The sequence below is a fragment of the Malaclemys terrapin genome, chromosome 12 (genome assembly GCF_027887155.1).
Source record: "Malaclemys terrapin pileata isolate rMalTer1 chromosome 12, rMalTer1.hap1, whole genome shotgun sequence".
NCBI lineage: Eukaryota > Metazoa > Chordata > Testudines > Emydidae > Malaclemys > Malaclemys terrapin.
This window is the reverse complement of record NC_071516.1, coordinates 41,622,962-41,628,961: the sequence shown is the minus strand read 5'-3', so window position 1 is coordinate 41,628,961 and position 6,000 is coordinate 41,622,962.

Genomic DNA, 6,000 nt, shown 5'->3' with positions numbered 1-6,000 from the left:
CTCCAGCCTACAAATAGCTTGCAAAAGCACAAGCACGTAAGACCTGTGGTAAAAACCATCTGCCCTAGCTCTTATCACACTAGAGGACATTTGATACATAGAGGGGATAGAGAAATGATAAACTAGTTTTGTGTGTGTGTGCGGGGGTAGGGGGGTTTCATGAAAACGTTATTGAAAATGTTGTTGAAATTGTTGTCAATATTTTTAACAGAAAACAATATTTTGGATCAACGGAACATTTTGATAAAGTTTTTGCTGGTAAATTCTGATTTTAAAAGCATAGATATAAATGAAAACAAGAAGAATGAGTAATGGTGAGCTTCCTCTTCCAATCCAGCAGGGCTCCACTGAGTCTTTGGAGTGGGTCCAGTTTCATACAGGTGTAACAGGGAGCAAAATCCTGTCCCATATGTTCAACTTCTTGTGGGAGCTGGGTATTAATATGAACACGAAGACTCTAATATTCATGGTGTGAAGAGCCACATGTTGCAGACACATGTAGTCCATCTGGTTGAGAAGGAGCAAACAGAGTGGCAAAATGCTGGCCCTTAGAAGGATTTGAATTGATATTGATCTGTGCTGCTAGGGACAAGCTTCCTCAATCAGGGGCATTGTATAAGCCATGGTAGCCCTGCCTGGCTGTTTGTCTCCCTGTAGTGACTAGGTCACATAGAAATGATGAGTAAGGCTATGTCTTAGTTACAGGTATTTTTAGTAAATCATGGACAGGTCACAGACAATAAAGAAAAATTTACACCCAGTGACCTATCCATGACTTGTACTATAAATACCTATGACTAAATCTTAGGTACTCTGGAGGCCTCTGGAGCACTGCTGCTGCTGCTGCTCTGGGGGGGGGGGTGGACTGGTGTCCCACTGCTGCTCAGAGGGGAGGCCCAGGGCCCCGCTGAGGCCCTGGAGCAGAGCCTGAGACTGGTGCTGCTCAGGCAGTCCCTGGGGGCAACTGCCTGGGACCTCCTGATTAGTGGTCAGTGCAGCTGACCCCGGCTCCGCCCAAGCAGTGATCCCCTGGGGCTGCCTGAGCAGAAGCCAGTGTGACTGGTCCTAGGCTGCCCCAGCTGCTCAGGCAGCCCTGGGGTCAGTCACACTGACCGCTTCAGAAGTCACAGAGGTCCTGGAAAATCATGAAATCTGTGACTTCCGTGACCTCCATGAAAGACTCGCAATTTTAATGATTAATCTTCTGCAGACTTTCAGCTGTGGGAGCTGGTTCTTCAGTGCTGGCAGTATGGTGTGTGCTTACAGATCTGGCATTCCTGGGTTCAATCCATTTGGAGATGGCATTGTTAAAACACAGAGCTTTCAGATTCACTCCATGAGGTGAATGAAATCTGTTTGAAATGCCAATGAATAAAGATCCTGGATTGTTCTCAGGAACTTTTCACTTCATATTATTGTAAACCAGGTAATAATAATATATGGAGATATACTTATCTCATAGAACTGGAAGGGACCTTGAAAGGTCATCAAGTCCAGCCCCCTGCCTTCACTAGCAGAACCAAGTACTGATTTTGCCCCAGACCCCTGAGTGGGCCCTCTCAAGGATTGAATTCACAACCCTGGGTTTAGCAGGCCCAGGCTCAAACCACTGAGCTATCCCTCCCCCTCTCAAACTGGTGGTCATGACCCCTCAAGCTGTCACAAGGTTATTACATGGGTGTCATGCTGTGAGCCCCCTTGCATAACCAGGCTCAGCCTTTCAGCCATGCACAGGGCTGACAGCCCAAGCCCTTCAGAGGTGAGCAGCTGGAAAGCAGCAGCTGCTGGCCAGGTATCCAGCTCTGCAAGCAGTGCTGCCCCCAGCAGCAGTGGAAAAATAAGGGTGACATGGTATAGGGGGTAGTCATTTTTTTGGGAGGGTCATCACAGCCTGATATATTTTCAAATCGGGTCCCAGCAAAACAAGTTTGAAAACCCCTGTAAACTAATATTAAGTGTGGTCCGAGATCCCTCCCCTGTCTCTGTAACTCAAGCAGCGGGTGAGAGTGAGTAAGAGAAAATATCAAACAGTAAAATGGAGTAGGCGTGAGACTCTGCACTGGGCATAAATAAATCAGGTGTTAACTACACAGAAACCAGTGGCCATGGCTTTCCTTTCACTTTGGACGTGATCCAACATCCAGTTGAAGCTATTCCACTGTGGATAAATAAATAAAGTATCAGTGGGCCAAAAAGAGAGACAGAGCAACAAGTAAGAGAATGCCTGGAAGGTCCCACAGATCTAGAGCCTAGGCCTGTAGAGCTATCAGGTAGCTAACAGCTTTAGGCTGTCACCCAGGAGCAGCTGTAATCAGCCTGCTCTCAACTTCCCATGACCGGTTGTGGCTGCCACCCATGGGAAGTTCCGCCTTAACGGTTTGACAGGCAGTATCCCCATGACTCCTGATTGGCTCCATGTCCTATATAAACCCAAGGTGCGTGACCAGAAAGTGTCCAAGCAACAGTGGATTGTGCATCACTGTGGGGCTTTTCTATCCCGGTGCTTACAGTGCAGGCAGAAACAGCTGCCCCGATAACATCTTACTGCAGAAATTTAGGCACCTACAGTGTTTAGGCACCTACAGTATTAAGATTGGAGGATATCACTGTCTCCTCTACCTCACGCTTCCTCTGCCCTGACTCCATCTCCTCCCTCATCTGAGGGCTCAGACCTCACTGGGCAAACAGACAGCACCTCCAGCAGCTCTTGGTTCCCAGAAGCACGAGCAGGAGATATGCTCAAATTTTCTCCTCATTAGCCCATATCCGCAGCTGAACACTGCTTCTCTGCCAATCAGGTGACATGGGACCGCCCTCTGCAGCCCTGGCCCATCCCAGCTGCCTCTCCCAAGCACCCATGGAGAAGATTCTGGTTATGGGTGACCTAACACTGCCCCCTGCAGCCTAGCCCATCCCAGATACCTCTCCTAACTGCCCATGGAGATGGCTGCGGTTGCTCCTGGGATCCTCATTTTATCAGGCCTGTGGTAAGTACGGCATCAGCATCTCCTGCGCTCATGACTTCTGTGATTAACCTGTAATCAGGAAAGTGGAAGTGGCATCATTAAATGTAGTGGAGGTGCTGGTGTGAATAAGGGCTGCTGCAGTGAGGCAATCGAGCCAGGGTCGGGGATGTAACAGGGCTCAGTGTTACATTTCAGCCATTCAGAGTAATCAATTCATCCTGTGTTTATACAGCACTTAGCACAATGGGCTTCTGGGCCATGACTGGGGAACTTATCTGATTGCACAATGCAAATAATAAATTATATTTGTATTGTCAGCAGTAAAACTAGCAGGTATGCTTTTGTCCCTGTAGAAAATTGTCATCAAAATTTCAATTTTTGATCCAAAAATTATATTGTTTTCTGCCGAAAACTAAAAAAAAAAAAACCCAAAACTAAACAAAAAATAATCAATGGTTGGAAAGCCAAAAAACATTAGCTGAAAATTTTCTTAATCTGTTCATTGAAAAACTAATGTTCAGACTCTTTTTTTTTTTTTTTTTTTTTTTTACGGTTTCCCTTTAAAAAACAAAACCTTTTAAGGAAAGCCGACAATTTGCGTGAAATTGTCCTTTTATTAAGATCCCAAATTTCCTTCAGAAAAAGATTTTGCAGAAACTGTGTGACCAAACTTTACACCTGGTTATGAGGTGTAAACAGAGAGCGCTCATGTGATTTAGAAAGTTGTCAGTGTCAGGGCTGTTGTCTGTGTCATTGAAACAGAAGACACAGAAGACACAGCAACCATTCCTCAGACTCAGTCACTTAAATCACTTTCACAAGCTCTATCGGGGATGACACGGCCTTCTCCTGAAAAGCTACAAACATGAGGAAGCATCTCCAGTTCATAAGGAGCATGTTCTTCCACATGAGATTGTGGCTTGTGCTCAGTGTAAGAACAGCCATACAGCATCAGGCCAATGGTCCATCTAGTCCAGTATCCTGTCTTCTGAGGGTTTTGTATAATATTACTATTTCATACCAAATGACTGAAGGTGAAAAATCCATTGCTATCTACATACTGCACAGACCACAGTGAGAGATTATGCCATACACTATCAAAGAAACTGAGGAACCACCTGATCAGCATCCTATACAGCAAACAGGAAAACATCAAAAAAGAGCTCTCCAAACTGGAGACTTTCATTAATAACCAACCCTCCACACAAATGGACTTCACTAAAATAAGACAAGAGATCTACACCTCACACTTCACCTCTCTACAAAGGAAAAAGGACCGTAAGCTGTCTAAACTCCTACCTGCCACATGGGGCCACAACAGTGGTACCCCTAACTCACCCAGCAATATTGTCAATTTATCCAGCTACACACTCAACCCAGCAGAAGAGTCTGTCCTATCTCGGGGACTCTCTTTTTGCCCCAGCACCCCCACGAACATGATACAGTTCTGTGGTGATCTGGAAGCCTGCTTTCACCACCTCCGACTCAAAGAATACTTTCAAGATAACATTGAACAGCCATACATTTTTATGGCTGGTCTGACTACCAGACGGAGGCTGCCAGACAACTCTCCAATACCAAATTCTACAGGCCACTTTCCTCAGATCCCACTGAGGAATATACTAAGAAACTGCACCATCTACTCAGGACACTCCCTACTCTAACACAGGAACAATTCAACATATCCTTGGAGCCCCGACCGGGGTTATTCTATCTACTACCCAAGATCCACAAACCTGGAAACCCTGGACGCCCCATCATCTCTGGAATTAGCACTCTCACTGAAGGACTATCCGGATATGTAGACTCTCTGCTCAGACCCTATGCCACCAACACTCCCAGCTATCTCTGTGAAACCACTGATTTCCTGAGAAAACTACAATGCATTGGTGATCTCCCAGAAAACACCATCCTAGCCACCATGGATGTGGAGGCTCTCTACACAAACACCCACACACAGATGAAATACAAGCTGTCAGCAACAGTATCCCTGATGATGACACAGCACAACTTGTTGCTGAGCTCTGTGACTTTATCCTCACGCACAACTATTTCAAATTTGGTGGCAATATATACCTCCAGACCAGTGGCACCGCCTTGGGCACCCGCATGGCCCCACAATATACCAACATTTTTTATGGCTGACCTGGAACAGTGCTTCCTCAGCTCTCGTCCACTCACACCCCTCCTATACCTACACTACATTGATGACATCTTCATCATCTGAACCCATGGGAAGGAGACCCTGGAAGAATTCCACCACGATTTCAACAGCTTCCACCCCACCATCAACCTCAGCCTGGACCAATCTACATGGGAGGTCCACTTCCTAGACAATACAGTACAAATAAGTGATGGCCACGTTAACACCACCCTATACCGAAAACCCACTGACCGCTACACCTACCTTCATGCCTCCAGCTTCCACCCCGGACACACCACACGATCCATCATCTACAGCCAAGCGCTGAGGTACAACTGCATCTGCTCCAACCCCTCAGACAGAGACCAACACCTACAAGATCTTCACCAAGCATTCTCAAAACTACGATACCCACACAAGGAAATAAGGAAACAAAACAACAGAGCCAGATGTGTACCCAGAAGGCTTCTGCTACAAGACAAGCCCAAGAAAGAAATCAACAGAACTCCACTGGCCATCACCTACAGTCCTCAGCTTAAACCTCTCCAACGCATCATCAGTGATCTACAACCCATCCTGGACAATGATCCCTCACTTTCACAGACCTTGGGAGGCAGGCCAGTCCTCGCCCACAGACAACCCACCAACCTTAAGCATATTCTCACTAGCAATCACACACTGCACCATAACAACTCTAACTCAGAAACCAGTCCATGCAACAAACCTTGATGCCAACTCTGCACCAACAACACCATCACAGGACCTAACCAAATCAGCTACAACATCACCAGTTCATTCACCTGCACGTCCACCAATTTTATATATGCCATCATGTGCCAGCAATGCCCCTCTGCTATGTACATTGGCCAAACTGGACAGTCACTACGTAAA